At 45.0% G+C, this 17,307-nt stretch overlaps 1 protein-coding gene across 7 annotated transcripts in view; it reads left to right on the top strand.

Annotated features, from left to right (window-relative positions):
* The window catches only part of EFCAB6 (EF-hand calcium binding domain 6), a 219,775-nt gene that overhangs the window by 120,533 nt on the left and 81,935 nt on the right, over positions 1-17,307 (top strand). The gene's annotated exons all lie outside the window — the stretch shown is intronic.

Below are 17,307 nucleotides of genomic sequence, written 5' to 3'. Positions count from 1 at the left end.
GTTGGCAACTCTACTTCCCATCCCAGACCGCCCTCCTAAAACTTCAGTCTCTGGTGCCCGCCTGCCTACTTGACTTCTTCACGTGGGTGTCCGGAGATAGCCGAATTGCCACCAAGGCCTTTCTGCCAGCAGCCCTTCCGTTCTCAAGGGCAGCCTTGGCCCCGTCGCTCAGGGCTCCAATCTGGGGTCTCCCTTGACTCTCTCCTTTCTCTCGCACCCATGCCCATTGCATCAGCAAAGCCTGTTGGCTACCTTGAAAGTCACTCCAGAACATGACTGCTGTCCCACCTCTTCTGCTTCTGGCCATTGCCACCTCTCTGGTCTCCCTGTGCCTGCCCTTTCCCCACTGCGGTGTGTTCTCAACCCAGTAACCACAGTCACACTCCCACGGGTCTGCAGAGGGGTCACTCCCGCTCAGAACCCTCCCATCTCGCCCCTCTCTTACATGAGTACAAACCAGGGTCCGAGCGGGGCCTGGGGGTCCAGCAGTAGCCAGCCCCTCGCTGCCTCTCTGACCTCCACTCTCACCACGCTCCCTGCTGCTCACCTTGCTCAGCCACACCAGCCTCCTGCTCTGCCTCTGACCACCGGCCACTGGCTGGCCCCTCCACCTGGAGGGTGTCCCTCTGACGGCTGTGTGGCTGTCCCCCTCACCTCCTCCAAGCCTTTGTCCAATGGCACTTCATGGCGACCCTGACATTCCCAGGGCAAATACGACCTGCTCTCCCACCTCAATCTCCTTTACCCCATTTTTTTTTCACCTCCTGCCATGGATGTTGCACTTAGAACCCTTCCATCCGCGTCTTTATTCTGCTGTTTCCCTGACTTCCTCCGTTAAATCGCATACTCCAAAGGTGGCCGTTTTTCTCTCTCGCGGACAGTGAGGCATCCCCAGTGGGATGGCACAAAGCAGGGCCCAACGCTGACCGAAGGAATGGGTGGATTTGGAGAGTCGCTGGAATCCCCAGTGGTGCCCAGAATAGATGCCACTTGGGGACTGAGGGAGGCAGGTGTTTCAGAAGCCCATCGCACCTGCCTGTGGCAATACCCAAGCCCACCCTGGTCCCCTGCCCTGCCCCTGGAGCTTCCCTACATTCTGGCTGACCTTGGGGGACAACTCTATGCCCAGCTGGTCTGCTGCTTGCTTCACAGGGGTGGCTGCACGCCTCTCCCTCTCTTGCTCCTGTCTCCTGGCTTCCCATGCACTCCCCTGCCTTCTGAAGATGTGCCCCTGCTGAGGGCAAAGGGAAAAAGAACCCACAAAAGGACAGGACCAAGATGCAGGAGGAAAAGCCTCTGGCTGTTTCCACAACTAATTTGCTGGGAACCCAGTTAGGCAAGTTGTCAACTCGTTTCCCCCCTAGTGACTTGTGCGGTTTAACTTTTGGGAAACATCCTGTCGTGACCACCTGTTTAGCCTGAAGATCAACAACCCCGGGTGATTTTAAATAGTCTGCTGGGAACCCAGATTTGACCTTCATAAGATGATACCTTCAAACCATTATGCACATAGAAACTTCACTGTTAATTGAAGAGGTTATTTATAGTTCAGGGTGCTTCCCGTACTGGTGAGGTCAGAGCTGGAGAGATCACAGTCAGTCCACCACCATAGAAAGAAACATAAGCTCAGATTAGACCTAACGCAGGGCACCCTGATGCCGAAGGTTCAGGAATGTCGAACTCCTGTGGCAATAAAACCTTTGGAATCAACTCCTCTGATCTTAAGGATCCGTGACAAGGACAACCATGTCAGTGTCGTTACAGCAGTGAGAGCAGTGACAATGACGATGACGGGCCGTCCCTCATACAGCCACGATGCTAAGCGTGCTCTCCACGTGGTATCACCGCCAGGGGTCTGGCTCCTCTGGCACTCTGGATCTTGCTACACGGGTCTTATTTTTAATCCTCGCAGAAACCCTGTGGGACATACATGACCTTATGCCCATTTCACAAATGAGGAGGCCAAAGCTTAGGAAGGAGTTAGGATAGTGGCTCAGTGTGGTTCAGCTGGCAAGCAGCTCAGGCCCTTGGATTGGAATCCACGTCGGTCTCTATCAGCCTTAAACCTTTGCCAAAGGTAAGAAGGGCTAGCTGGGTGTCAGACGGGCTTACTGGGTGTCAGACGGGTTGCTGGGTGTTAGACGCGTAGTTGGATATGATTGATGGCAGCTTTGAGGTTGTATCCAGCCTCAGAATTCTGGAAGGAGGTCATTAATTTTAATGACACTGTCCTTTAACAACTTCTTATCATTTTAGTCGTAGATACGCGACGCTCTTGCACTTGTCCTCCCCAAATCTGTCCCACAGTGATGAGTGTGGTGCAGTGTTTGCCGAGTTTCAGTTTCAGGCCGGGGGAGCCGGGAGTGAGGCTGTCCGTCACACGTCCCTGCTTCCTGCTCACACACGCATGTCGTTGTTCCTAAGTTGAATTTAGCACTTAGCCGCTGGCCCAGACACCTGGTACTCTGCATGAGAAGAGCTCATTCTTTATTTTCACCAGCCGTTGCCTGGCCTGTGACCAGGACAAAAGGCGGCTGGCTGCACAGGTTCAACGCGGGACAGCCGTAATAGAGTCTCCTCATTGTCCTTGCTGGGGACTGTTACTGGTTTCCCCACTGCGGTCAGGAAGAATTTGTCTGCTAGACGGATTTATTTGTTTACTAATAATCTGTGTCCCCCCCCACCTGCCTGTTCTCTCTCTTTAATGTAAAAGACATCAGGGTTTCTGGAGAGTATGAGGTGACCAGCAGCGCCTCGCTGAGCCCTCCCACCACAGGCACAGCTGTCGGGGTCTTAACGGACTCTGTGCGTTCCAGGTTCAGTGTGTCATTCCCATGGGGGAGGTGGAGGGACTGATCTTTCTGGAATACCGCTAGACCTGGTCTGGGTAGATTGCATCCGACATTACATCATCTCTCACAACAAGCCCGGAGGCACAGTCTTTCTCCCCGGAAGTGCCCCTGCCCCGGTTCATTCTCGCTCTGGCTGCTGTACCACATGGCCTGCGACTTTAGCATAGTTTGTAACGTGTCATTGTATTTAAATGACGAGTCAAGATCTGGTGGTGGTGCAGGAAAAGGTTTTTGAATTTCAAGTTGATCTAGAATGCTTTTTCGTTCTCCTCGCCCTCTCCTTCAAGTGCTGAGTTAACAGTAACCGCGCCCCCCACCAAAACGGTGTCTGACTTAAGAAAGGTGGTTGTTTTTCTCTCTTGTAATGAGGATTCCAGACCTTGTCTCTGCAGGTCAGCCCCAAATAGCTCTACCATGTCTTCAGCAGCCCCGGCTGCTTCTAGCTTTGTCCTCATTCAGCCTCATTCTTGTGCATGGAATATAGCTGCTGGGGCACCAGCCATCACACACGTTTCAGGCATAAATAAGAGGAAAAGTGAAGGCAAAAGGCTTGAGCCAGACAAGTCTTTCCCTTTTTTTTTGAAGGGCTTTCGTGGAAGCTTCCCTCGGCAGAATGAAGACCAGGCTGTGATAGAGATGTTATAGAGAGAAATACGTGATTTTTTGCTGGGGATGTTACTACCTTTAGAAAAAGCAAGGTTCTGGTTCCAAGGGAGATGGAGGGAGTACACATCATGCAGGCAGACGTAACTGTCTCTGCCGTCCTCTCTCTTTGTAAACCTTTTGAGGATGCCTGTTCCATACTTGGTATCAGACTAAACCACACGGGGACATGGGGAAAGCAGACGTTCATTGCTCAGGGCCAGTGACCCATGGGGGAACATAAAATGACAAAACATCCAAGGACATGTAAGTCAAGATTAGTCTCACTGCATAATTAGGCTAATTGAGCTATTCTATCCATCAGGAATTTGAGGGCGACTTTACCTTCTAATTCCCTGTAATTGGCTGTTCCTGTTGGTAAATCTCAATTCTTCGTCCTTGGTAAACACACTGTATGTTGTTCAGTTCACTGTTATCCTTAAGCCTCATCCCCCGAGTCCCAGCTGAGGCCCCTGGAGACAGACACGGGGCTGCAGAGCTCATCAGCACACTTATAGAACCCTTGAGACGTGGACTATCAAAGCAGGAGTGTGTGACAAGCCAGCTGGAGCCCCAGATTCTTGGTGGCCGTGACTCCTTGCTTCTCACCTGCCTTGCTGGGGAGGAGGTGAGCTTTCCTTCCTCTTTCCAGCAGAGCGTCCCCATGCCCTCTGCCGGCTGCTCAGACTCACATAGCTAGGAGCTGGTGCCCTCCCATCCCCAAGCATCACTTCCTGATCACACAGTCTTTTCCACTTGGGGGCCAGGGACCAGGATATAAACCAAGCCCCATGAACACTGTCGAGCATCTCCAAGGCCTCAGGAATGGATGAACAAATTAAATAAGTATGGTGACTCGGGGAGACTTCTGTTTTTTTTAAAGTCTGGTATTAAATATTTTCCATCTGGTTTTAAACCCTCTGTTGGGAGCATACAACTCTGGTAAATAAAACAGATATTTAAAAACCCTTTATTGTATATTATGGTCAGTTTTGTGAAGGGAAAAACAAAAAAAAAGCTCGAGAACCGTAATGGGAACAAACAGAATGAATTCTTGCCATTTTTGACAACATAGATGGATCTCAGGGGTATTATGCTAAGCGAAATAAGTCAGAGAAAAAGACAAATACCATAGGATTTCACTTACATGGGGAATCTAAAAAACAAAGGAAGAAACACAAAACAAAGCAGGAGGAGACTCAGGGATACAGGAAACTGTGGGTGTCTGGAGATGGGGAGGCCTGGGCTATGGGGGTAGGGGCAGGTGAGGAGGATTAAGAGCTACAGACCTCCAACTGTAAGGCACATCAGTCCCGGGGATGTGATGCACAGCAGGGGAATATAGTCAGTAATAATATTGTCATAACTTTGTGTGGTGACAGATGGGAAGTAGACTTATTGCGGGGATCATTTTGTAATGTATAAAAACATTGAATCGTTATGATGTGTACCTGAAACTAGTAGGACATTGTATGTCAACTATACTGAAGTTTTAAAAAGTTTAAAAAAGGAAAAACAGAAACTTTTGTAGTAAGAGACTCAGGTTTATTCACAATCAGAGACCCCGAGAGCCGGAGATCTGTGTGGGGTCATCCCCCAACTTTTGCTGTTTGGTATATCATGTTGCGTTCTGGCTACTGTGGGCGCAGAGAGGAGTTCTCCATGCTTGCTCTGAGCCCCATCAGATTCAGCATATGGAGCCCTGGCTCTTTATCCTTGTTGGAGGTGAAGGTTGGGGGGGCTCATGACTCAGGTAAGAAAACAGGGAGAAAGAGATGACGTCCTGTGCACTGGAGGCCCAGTGGTCGGGGCTGGATGAGTAGACCTGGTTCTTTAGCTTTGTGTTCCTCACAGCTTCCCAGTGGTGCTCATGTTTTAAGGGGTGACCTATGTTCAAAGTCCATATTCATTTTTGTTGGGCCACGCCCCAAACAACCATCAGAAGTCTGGATTTCTCCATCTTCCGGCCATAACCTTCACCAGAGGTCAAAACTAGACTCTCACAGCTCCCGGCTGTGCCCCAATGGGCCAGATCTTCCAGGGCAGGAGCAGCTGCTGACCTTCAGTGTCTGTTGATCCAGTCTCCAGGGCTTCTGTTTTTGCCTTGTGTTTGTAAGTCCTTCTCCCTGGATGGCCTTTGTCTCCTAAGTACCACAGTGTGGGGGCTTGCCATCAGTCCCAGAGGCCAGCACTTGTCTGGAAGGCAAAGCCAGTCATGGTCTCCAGTTTTGCCACTCCAGTGCCATTAACCTAGCAAACGCTGTGCTGAGTGGCCCCCTGCCTGGCCCAACCCTGTTTCCCAGCCTCAGTTCCACTCCCAGAGTCATCAGCTCTTCCCAGGGAAAATGCAGTTGCATAGCCTCAGTTCACCCCTGAAGGGTCCTCCTCGTCTGGGAACTTCAGTCCCTCAGATGACATGGCTTCCTTGGCTATCTGATGCCTTCCCATTATCCTCTGATTGCTGGGGCTCCTCTAGATGTTTTCACTGGGAATGTTAGCCCACTAGGAATTGCTCCATCCTATCTTGAAGCAGCCAAAGTCTAGCAGTTTTATTAGTCTTTTCCAAGTAACAGCCTTTATTGTTATTATTTTTTTAAAGATTTTATTTATTTATTTGACAGAGAGATCACAAGTAAGTAGAGAGGCAGGCAGAGAGAGGGATGGGGAAGCAGGCTCCCTGCCAAGCAGAGAACCCGATGTGGGGCTTGATCCCAGGACCCTGGGACCATGATCTGAGCCAAAAATAGAGGCTTAACCCACTGAGCTACCCAGGTGCCCCTGTTATTTCTTACTATACATTTATTTTATATTTGTGTATTTCTGCTGTTTCTTTGATGATTTTTTTCCTTCTAGTTGATTGGGATTTAATTTGCTCTTCTTTTTCTAATTTCTTGAGACAAATGTTAGATCATTGCTTTTTAGCCTTTATTTCTCTCATGTATGAACAGATGGCTATACATTGCCCTCTAGATACAGGCTTAGCCACATCTACAAGTTTTGGTATCTCATTCACTGTCATTCAGTTTAAAATGTTATAATTTCCCTTGCGATGTCTTTTTTCCAATGGTTTATTTAAAAGAGTGTATTGTTTCATTTCCACACAGTTGGGATTTTCTAACTTACCTCTTGTTATTGATTTTAAAATCGATTACATTGTGATCAGAGAGTAAATGCCAAAGTCTAAATGACTTCCACCTATTTTATTGAGGCTTGGATTATGACCCAACATATAGACAATTTCCATAAATTTTCCATAAACCCATGAAAAGAATGCATACTTCTTCACGGTCCTTCAGTTTTCTAAGTATGTCACTTAGATTGATGTCATTAATTGTGTTTTTCAGAACTTGTATATCCTTATTGCCTGCTCATTCCATTAGCTATTGGCAGAAGTGTGTTGAAGTCTCTCATCTAATGGTGCATTTGTCTAGTGAAGATCTTCTTTATTCTGTTGATTGTTGCTTTATTCACTTTGAAGCTAAATTATTGGGTGCACATAGATTTAGAATTGCAGCAGCTTCCTATGAATTATCTCCTTTATCATTATGACATGACTCTTGATACAGAGTAATGCTACTTGCCTTCAAGCCTATTTTTGTCTGATAATAACATAGTTACTTCAGCTTCCTTTTGATTCATGTTTACATAGTGTATGCTTTTCTGTCCTTCCACTTCAAACTTTCTGGGTGCTTATATTTCAAGTAAGTCTCTTATAGGCAGAGTATAGCTGATATTTTAGAAGATAGGTTGTGACAGTCAGTCTTCTATTTGGAGTATTTAATTACTAATATTATTGGCTTTATATCTATCATCTTAATATTTTTTTTTCTATTTGACCCACCTGTCTTGTGGGTCTTCTTGCCTTTTTTAAGAATATTCATCTATTTCTATTAGTCCATTTGCTCCTCTGTTAGCTTATTGGTGAAAACATTCTTCTGCCATTTGTTCAGAGGCTACACTAGCATTACAACATGCATTCTTGTCTTATAGTTTGTAGTTAAATATAGACCATCATGTTTATCATTTCCCTAACAATGCTGGATTTAAAAATGCTTTAATTTCACTTACCCCTATCTTTTGTGTTATTGTAATCATACATTTAAATCTTACACCTAGGTTAAATCCTGCAAGACGCTATTATCATTATTATAGTAAATAAGCTGTCATACATGTCTATGTATCTACACTTGCTCTTGTTCTTTCCATCTTACATTTTTGTGCTAGCACCTGCACTCATTTTTATTCTGAAGGCCTCTTTTGTGCTGCTGCTAATTCAAGTGTGCAGACAGCTAAGTCTCTGAGTTTCTGTGTGTGTGTGTGTGTGTGTGTTTTATGTAGTTTTCCATAGTCCTTACCTCACATCCTTTTTCTGGTCCATGACCCCATCCAGGATCCCACATTACATTTAGTTGTCACATCTTCTTAGCTCCTCTTTGCTCTGGCAATCTCTTTCTCAGACTTTCCTTGTTTCTGACTGACCTTGACAGTTTTGAGATTATTGGCCAGCTATTTTGTTGAATGTCACTCTTTGGAATTTGTCTGATATTTTTCTCAGGATTAGACTGGGGTGATGTTTTTGGAAGGAAGAACCCAGAGGTAAAGTACCCTTCTCATTGCATCTTATCAGGGGATATGCCATCAACATGGCTGATCACTGTTGATGTTGACCTTGATCACCTGATTGAGCTGTCTGCCAGGCTTTTCCACCCTAAACTTACCCTTTTTTCTCTCTTTCCATTTGAGGAGAAGTTACTATGCACAGCCCACAATGAAGGAATAGGGAATTATTATGCTCCACCTCTTTAAGGGGACAATATCTACAGAAATTATTTGGAATTCTTCTGCATGGGAAATGTGTGTGTTCTGTACCATGTGTTAATTTGTTCATTTCTTTTATCAGTATGGACTCGTGCCTCATTATCCTTTAAATATTCTTATGATCCTTATTAGGGCTTCCTTTTGTATTCCTGATTTTGGTCATTTTTAAAAAATCTTTTCTCTTTATTGAATAGTTTAGCTGGAGGTTTATCACTTTTATTGATCTTTTTAATAAGACAAGCTGTGTTTTCATTGATTTTTCTCTATTTCAGTCATTCCTGGTTTTATCTCTTATTTCTTTTCTTCTGCTTACTTTATTTATTTTTACTTCCTTTAGGTTTAAGTTTGATTTGCCTGACACATAAAGCGATTCTTCTTGGAAGGTTCATCTTGAGAACCTGGTAGAATTGCTGGTGGTAAAATCCATGAAAGTATGGCCCCCCTCCAAAATTTCTCAGTCTCAAGCCAATCCTCATTCCACCTCCAGTACTTTGTCAGAATTACCACTTCAGTGTTCTGCCAGTTTGTGGCTACAGTGGCTTCTGCTCCAGGCTAGCTGATCTTGGCTGTGATTGTACATATTAACCTGTCTTTCCAGATGTCAGATTTCTCTGATGGCTCTAAGAAAAGTTACTGATTTTCAGTAGGTTCAGCCTTTTTCTTGTTGTAACAAGAAAAAGAAGTGATGACTTCCAAACTCTTCACAGTTAGACCTGGAAGCAGAAGTTCACTTTGGCTTTTTAAAGATATTTTAGCTGGGAATAATGGCATATTAGGTTGGCAGTTACTCTCTTCTGGCATTTTAAAGATATCATTTCATTGTCTTCTAACAGGTTGAAGAATTGTTGATGAATAAACCATTAGACTTCCTGTTGCACATTTGAATGCAATGCATGTTTTTCTTTCTCTAGCAGTTTTTAGGGTTTTTCTTTTGTGTTTGGATTTTAGCAGTTTTCTAGATGTGTTAAAGTGTGCCTCTCTTTGTATGAGTCCTGCTGGGGTTTGCAGGTTTTCTTGAGTCTGTAGGTTGATGTGTTTAATAAAAATTTTTTTGAAAAATTCCTAGCCTTTGTCTCTTCTCCTTCTACTCAGTCCCCATTCTCTGTGTCTTGGCCTCCAGTTATGTATGTTAGACCTGTTCACAGTATCTCACTTATATTTCACTCTTTTATGTACTTTTCACTATTTTTTTCAGGGCTTCAGTCCCAGAATTTTCCACTGACCTCTCTTCCAGTTCATTAATCCTGTGTTCTGCTTCTTCAAATCTGTGGTTAATTTTATTCATATCATTCTTAATTTTAGTTTTTTTTTCAGTTGTGGGATTTCCATTTAGATGGTTTTTTAAAGATTTTATTTATTTATTTGACCGACAGAGGTCACAAGTAGGCAGAGAGGCAGGCAGAGCGAGAAAGGAGAGAGCCCAATGTGGGGCTCGATCCCAGGACCATGGGATCATGACCTGAGCCAAAGGTAGAGGCTTTAAACCACTGAGCCACCCAGGTGCCCCTAGTTATTTTTAATATATTCCATATTTGTGTCTTTTCTTCTATCATCTCAACATATACCTCTATTTTCTTAAACATATTTGTAGCTATTTAAAAATCTTCTTTCCCCCTGCTAACTCCAGTATCTGGGTCACCTGTAGATCTTTTTCTATTGTCTTTTGTTTCTCTTGATTTGGGGTCACATGGCTATGTCTCCAGATGTGACAGATAGATTTTTATTAAGTATCAGATATTGTGTTAAGAAAATTGAGAGGCTCTAGACAGTGGCACCTTTTCTTTTGCTGGTCAGGTAGAATGGGGACTGATGACCTTAATTCAGTTAGGGACTGAGTTGATTTGAGGCTGGATTGTAGTTTCTCAAGGTTCCATTTGATTTTTTTTTTAAAGCCTCTTCCTTTTGTAGCCTCCAAAGTTTGTAACTCAGAACCTGGGTTATTCTCTGAGTCCTTGCTCCTGAGAAATCCTGAACTTCAACCTTTATTTTCTCAGGACCACAAGCTGACAAAAAAAACCAAAAACAAACAAACAAAAAAACTCATTTGGCTTTCTGCCTTGATTCTTAGTCTTCTGTTCCACATACCTTCCAAACTCAGCAAAGATCTTGAGGGTATAACTGGCAATGTTGGGCTCAGTTGTCTGCTTCCCCTTCTCATGAGGAATCTGTTGAAATCTCTCGTTTGGATGTCAGGTCCCTTGAACTCATCATAAGTTCTGTTTGCTTCTCCACCTGCTGGTAGTGACCATCTGCCTGGGCCATCAGCCCCAGGCTGAGCCTCTTGCCTTGCTCCCAAAGTGCATGAGTGAAGGTTCTGAGGGTTCCTCTCTTCTCAGACTGTTGTCCCTTTGAGTCCTAGTTGCCTCAGCCTCTCTCTCTATTTCAAAGAGATGTTTTGCTGTATTTTATCTGACTTTTCCATTGATTCTCAAAGGAAGCATAGACCTTCTGTAAGGAAAAGAGTTCCAACACACTGAACACCAACCATTCTGTTTCTGATGGGCATTCACTTCTCTTTTCATTTTTAAAATCTCTTTAAACTATCTTTCTTTAGGGGTCTCTACATACTGATGTTTTTATTTCTATGGCAGGGAATCCCAGGAGTGGGACTGCTTGGTCTAATGTAATATTTCCAAACACATGTTGTGTGTTTGCTTTTTTTAAAAAGTTTATTTATTTATTTGAGAAAGGGGGATTGTGGTGGGTTGGGGAAGGGGAGGGGGAGAGAGAAACTCCAGCAGAGTGCAGAGCTAGATGCAGGGGCTAGATCTCACAACTCTTAAGATCATGACCTGAGCCAAAATCAAGTAGGACACTTGACCAGGTGAGCCACATAGATGCCTCTGTTTGCTTTTTAAGACCACATACTATCACAGTTCCTATTTCTGATAGCTATGTAATAGAGTATCTTTTTTCCAACCCCTGTTAGCAATAGGCATTATAGCTCTCTTAAATTTTTGCTGGTCTGGTAGTTTTAAAGTAATAGCTCAGTTTATATTTATTTCCTTGACAGAAAAAGTATGATTTTTTTTTTTTTTTTTGCTATTTGGATTTGTTCTCCTGTGACTTGCCTATTTATAAATTTTGCCCTTTTGTCAATATTTAAGAGATGCTTATTATAGATATTATTTATCCTATGCTCATAAGAAGGTTTTGAGTTTCAAGTTTACCCCTATCCTCTGGATTCTGACCCCTGGAACTCTCTCCCCTGCAGGGCTCTGTATCTTAATTAGACCCCAGCCTCTGCCCTCCCAGTTTCTACAGCTCTTCTCTGACACTTTCCCCTTTGACTGGCTCCTGCCTGCTTCATTCCTGAAGGCACTGCTTCCCAGTAGTCCTCTCCCCTTCACTGAGATGTGGGCTCGACAGGGGCAGTTATCTGTGTCTTTTCCATTCTCTGCCCTATCCTCAGCATCTAAAACAGGGGCCACCACATAAGTGCTCAATAAATATTTTTTTAATGAACCCCATCGATTTTGAAAAGCATTATAGTGTTTTGGTTTAAAATGTGAACTCTGGAGCCAGACCACCAGAGCCGGAATCACATAGTATCCATGTGACCTTAGGCAAACCTCTCTGGGCCTCAGTTTCCTTATCCCTAAAATGGAAGTCATAGTAGTAGCTACATCAGACGATTATTAGAATTAAGTGAGCACATATATGTGCATCAGTTTCCTAGGGACTTGTAAAAAAATTACCCACAAGCTAGATGGCTTAACACAACAGAAATTTATTCTCTCTGAGAATCCTTCTGGAAGCCAGAAGTCTAATATCAAGTCTAATATCAAAGTCTAATATCAATATCAGCAGAACCATGCTCCCTCTGGTTGCAGAGGAGGATTCTTCCTTGACTATTCCAGCTTCTGATTGTTGCCAGCGGTCCTTGGGCATTCCTTGGCCTTGTAGCGGCCATTACTCCCAATATCTGACATCTTCCTCTGGTGTGTCTGTATCTTTACTTGGTGTCTGCTCTCGGTGTTTCTGGATCCAGATTTCCATCTTACGGGATTGCATTCATTGGATTGAGGGCCCTCCCTAATCCAGTACGACCTCATCTGAGCTTGAGTATGTGCAAAGACCCTGTTTCCATTGAAGGTCCCACTCAGTAGGGCCTGGCCCTTGGGTTCACTCTTGTATTCACAGTGCCTTCAACAACATGCGGTGTACAGGTGTCCAAAAAAATCTGTTGAATTAGTTAATTGATCAACACTTTGTTTTCTGTACTACAAATATATCTTCAAAATCTATCATTTGCCTTTTTGTTTTATCTTTTCTATTAGAATGTTTAATGTGTTGTATGAGCAAATATATCTATCTTCTTTCTGGTCTTCCTTTTTTCCCTTTTTTTAAAAAATAAATTCTGGATTTGTGGTCTTTGTTAATAAAGTGTCATGACTCTAGTCCCCAGGTCCCCCTCCCATATTTTATAGATAAACTCCTAAACTTTCTTGCAAGAATTTTTACTGTTTTATTTTTTTTAATGAAATGCTTAATCAATATAGAATTAATTTTTGTGTATGGTGTAAGATAGGGTTCTTCTGTATTTTCCCACCAGATTGTCATTTGTAAAATTCTCATTATACTTGGATCTAAGTCTGGAGATTTCCATTTTGTTACACTGATCTATACATCATTTCTGTAGCAATGCAATATATTTTTTTTTTTTTAGTGAAACTGATGTTTTTTCATTTTTCTTCCTTTTCACATTTTCTTGGCTACTCTGAGGCCATGTTTATATTTCTCCATAAACACTTCATCCATTTGCATTATTAGGATCCCCCCAAATGTATTATTAAGATCACAATTGGACTTACATTAAATTTATGTATAAAAATGTGCTTTTGAAATCAAGAAGAGAGAACATAATGGAATGTGCAGAAGGGGAAAACAGAGCATTTCATTCCCAGGGGGAATGTGGCTGTTCAGTGTCCCCTTCTCCCGCCACACTTGACTCGGTGCTCAGCTCTGGGCCTCAAAGCTTGTACTCACTTGCCCTTTGGACAACAGACCCAACACTACGGCTTGAGGACAGCCTCCTCTGAAGGAGGACTGGCTCATCTGCTCTTATCTTCCATCTTCATAATCCGTTACTCTTCTGCCCACGGAACACTCTAAGATTTTACACTTGTATGCGAGAATGAGCAGGTTCTGGATATTTGCCTCTAAAATTACGTGTCTGGTCGATTTCCTCGTTACACCTGGAATTCCCCTTGACATTGACAAGCTGTCCAATCACACTGAGGCTGTCTCGTTTCACAATTTTTGAAGGTTGATTTTGGTTCAGCATTTTGTCCTCCTGAGCCATCAGGACACAATTTTCAACTTCTTGGGTTCTGTGGGGATAATGTATTTTTATAAAAGTCTAAAGCAAATCATCATTGCCATCATCATGCCTGCAACAAAAGAAAAAAGAAAAACTGCTGTTTTACAACTCCGTGATCCCTGTCGACAAGCCATTGCTCTGTCTGAAAGTCCAGCGTTGGGTGCTAAGGTGGAAGGAAGGATTGCTTTTGAGAATGTGGTACGGTACCATCACCAGGGGATTAGGTAGAGTTGGGTGGGCCAGACAGATCTGGCCTATGGACTAGAAACTTCTAGATTTGAGGTGTGGTCAGATCATGATCACGGTATCTTTCCAGTGGTCACAGCATCGTGGAATATAGAATTTCCTAGATGTAAAGAGCTGCAAAGACCCTGAGAGCTTGTACACCTGCCATTATCCTCTCTCTGCCCCAGCTCCTCTGTTTCTACCATCTCAGTGGACTCATCCCTTACCGAGGGATGTTGGGCTTGGTCGTGTGGCTTTCTTTGACATGGCGTGTGACAGATGTGACCCGAGCAGCAGCCTTAGATCTGCTGTGTGCTTTAGCTTGGCCTTGTGCCCCAGCTAATATTTATATATATTATATTACATACTAGATATCTATTATATATGTATATATATGTGTATATATATATAGGCATATATATATGCCAACATATATAATTGGCATGTTATATATATTATATAGTATATACCTATTATAATCTGTGTATTATAATCTATTACGTGGAACAAATGGCAACAATAGCTTAGAGGGCAGGGGCCTGGGTAAGGCAGATATGGTCACAAGGGCTCTCCATTTTACGTGATGTGGTTTGGGATGAACTCTGGGTAGCCTGTGGAAAGGTAGGGTGTATGTATTATAATCCCCAGGCAACCACCAAAAAGATGACGCAAAGAGGCCCAGTGAGCAAGTGCTCCTCACACAGAGATGCGGGTGCGTGTCTCTGTCCCGGACGCTCTGCGGCGGCTGCTCTGGGAAAGACTGAGCCACTCAGCAGCAGCTTGTTGTGGGCACCTGCTCGGGGCCATGTGTCTTCCTCCACCGAGAGCCAACAATATTCCCCTGGAATGATGTGGCTTCTTGTGGAAGAGCCCATCTGCAATCCAGGGGACATCCCGGGGGAGGGGGAGTGACGATTTTGTCATCAGAATATGCCAGGCCAATGGCTTGTCACTCTTTGAGGAACTTCCTCAGGGACATGCCTCCTAGAAAGTACTTGAATGGTTAAATGTTTTGAAATCTGCTTTGTAAATGCTGCAGTTTGGGCGTACATGGTAGGGTAAGTTGCTTCCAAGGGCCCTGATAAATCTAGTGGATTTTCTGTGTTCATCTTAGAGATGAGAATGTGCACAGGGAAGCTCCAGAAACACGCGTGTTTGCAAAGTGCCTCTTCTGGTGAGCACCCCCGCTGGGCTTTGCGTCCTGCGTGCTGCTCTGTGCCCGTCGGCGGTGGCACGCCCGCAACCTCTGGACGGGCTGCCCAAGGCATGCCTAACCTCCGTGCTGCTTCACAAGCCTCCAGGCTGTGAAACATTTGCCTACAGACATTTCCTGACTATCCGTTACATATGTTTTTGTGAAAGGACTGTGCAAGAGGAATTTGCAATGAATAATTCATGTGTAATTGTTTTCAAAATATAAAGTTACTTTTCAAAGAAAGCAACCAATCTATCCATTTCAGAGTCCCCCTGCCGCTTGGGTCCTTCTGTGTGGGCCACAGCTTTCTATCGAAACACTCATGCCATCCTGTGCTGGGCCAGGCTCCCCCACAGAGCTGGGACAGGGTGCGCGTCCAGATGGCGCAGAGCCGTCCCAATTCCCAGCCAGCGCCACCTGCTCTGGTCCCCATGCGGGCCTTTGGGATCGTCTTGGATTCCAGTGCTGCTCTGTACTGAGCCCCTGCAGGCAACACCACCGCACCTGCATTCCGTTCCCTTTGCTCTCGGCTTCCGATCCCGCACCAGACACTTCCTGCAGCTTGTTACTCTAACTCGTGCACACAAGCCAAGTCAAGGCCAGGGCCTGACCAGCGGGATCAGTACAGGATACAGCGGGATACAGCAAGCCACTGTCACATTCCACTCATTACTGACACTGATAGTGAGGATAAGAACAAATCAAAGGTGCCAACTCCCTGGGTCCTAGTCCCACACACCAAGAAGGATGCCCCCAAACAGAAGGAACCAATGACTGCACGCGAGCTGTGGATACATGCTGCGGCTCGGTGGGTGTACATTCGGCAGTTCTAGTCTGAAGAGGCCGAGGCAGAAGGTTCTGTATCTGTAAAGACCTCAGCACCGTCCTGGCATGGAACAGGCAGTAAGCATGGTGATGGTGATGGTGGTGATGGTGATGGTGATGGTGGTGATGGTGATGATGATGGTGGTAATGGTGGTGGTGATGATGGTGGTAATGGTGGTGATGGTGATGATGATGGTAATGGGGATGATGGTGGGAATGATGGTGATGGTGGGGATGGTGGGGATGATGGTGATGGTGGTGATGATGATGGTGATGGTGGTGATGGTGATGATGGTTGTAGTGGTGATGATGGTGGTGATGGTTGATGATGGTGGTGATGGCGGTGATAAAGGTGGTGATGATGGTGTGGTGATAATGATGGTGGTGAGGAGCATTGTCTCCTCTCATCCCCTGTTCCTTTCCCTCTTCAGCTTCCTCCATAGAATGTAGTCAGTGTATGCTGACCCTGCTGTCCTCTGCTCTTCAACTGACTCTAGCTTCCTGTGGCACCAGAGTCCCTGACCTATGTGAACAGCTGGCCTGTTCATCCCCTGCCCCCTTCCCCTCTGAAAACACAGACGACCCTTCCTTCAAAACCCGTCTCCAGACTCTGCTCTCCCAGACAGATTTCTTTCATCTGTCCTGGGCAAGTTCAGCCACCCTGGATGTCTTTGGCCATTAGATGCACACATTTCCAAGTGTGATTCGATGTCCTTTTTTGGAAGAGAGACACATTTTCTAATTTAGGTTGTGGTGCTCTGAGAGCAGGAGAGATGGTATCTTCTGCCCTCCCTATATTCCTCTCAGCATCCCTTTTGGAGGGATTCACCTGCAGGCAGGTAACACTGGCCTGGTTGTTGACCTACTGGCCCCTGACAGAGGAGTCCCGGCATAAGGGCTCCTTGAGCAGCGCAGCTGATCAATTTCTCCTAGGAAGGCATCATCTCGATAATTCTGCTTCACGAAGTGCGGTGCAGGGAAGTATGTGTTCTCATTTGTCCCTCCACCTGCCCGACTATTCACACAAAACAGAAACCACTGGTAAGCGGTAGGTTCCGTGCAGTGGAAGGAAGGGAGGGCGGATGACTTTCAGGGAGTGCACTCACGTGAGGAGAGGAGAGAAGCGTCCACGGATGGTCCCTCCCCCACAAAAAAAAAATGCAGGAACTTGCAGCTGAAACTGGATCATAATGAAACTTGGATAAAAACTTTAGTTCTCCTCCCTCAAACCACCTTGCTGGACTTTGTTCGTGTTTCCTCGACGTCTGTGAATATCAATCTCACTTTAGGAGACTCGAAACGCTCAGCTAGTCCCAGCAGATGTGAATTTGGGTATCTTGGAAAGCATGGCCTTTGGAAAGGTTTGCAGCACTGACTGCAACCCCCAGGGCCAGCCACCCTGCCCCCAGCCCAAGGCTGGGAGCCCA

The sequence above is a fragment of the Mustela lutreola genome, chromosome 8 (assembly GCF_030435805.1).
Source record: "Mustela lutreola isolate mMusLut2 chromosome 8, mMusLut2.pri, whole genome shotgun sequence".
NCBI classification, from domain to species: domain Eukaryota; kingdom Metazoa; phylum Chordata; class Mammalia; order Carnivora; family Mustelidae; genus Mustela; species Mustela lutreola.
The sequence above is the reverse complement of the archived record's forward strand: the minus strand, read 5'-3'. Positions and strand labels throughout refer to the sequence as shown.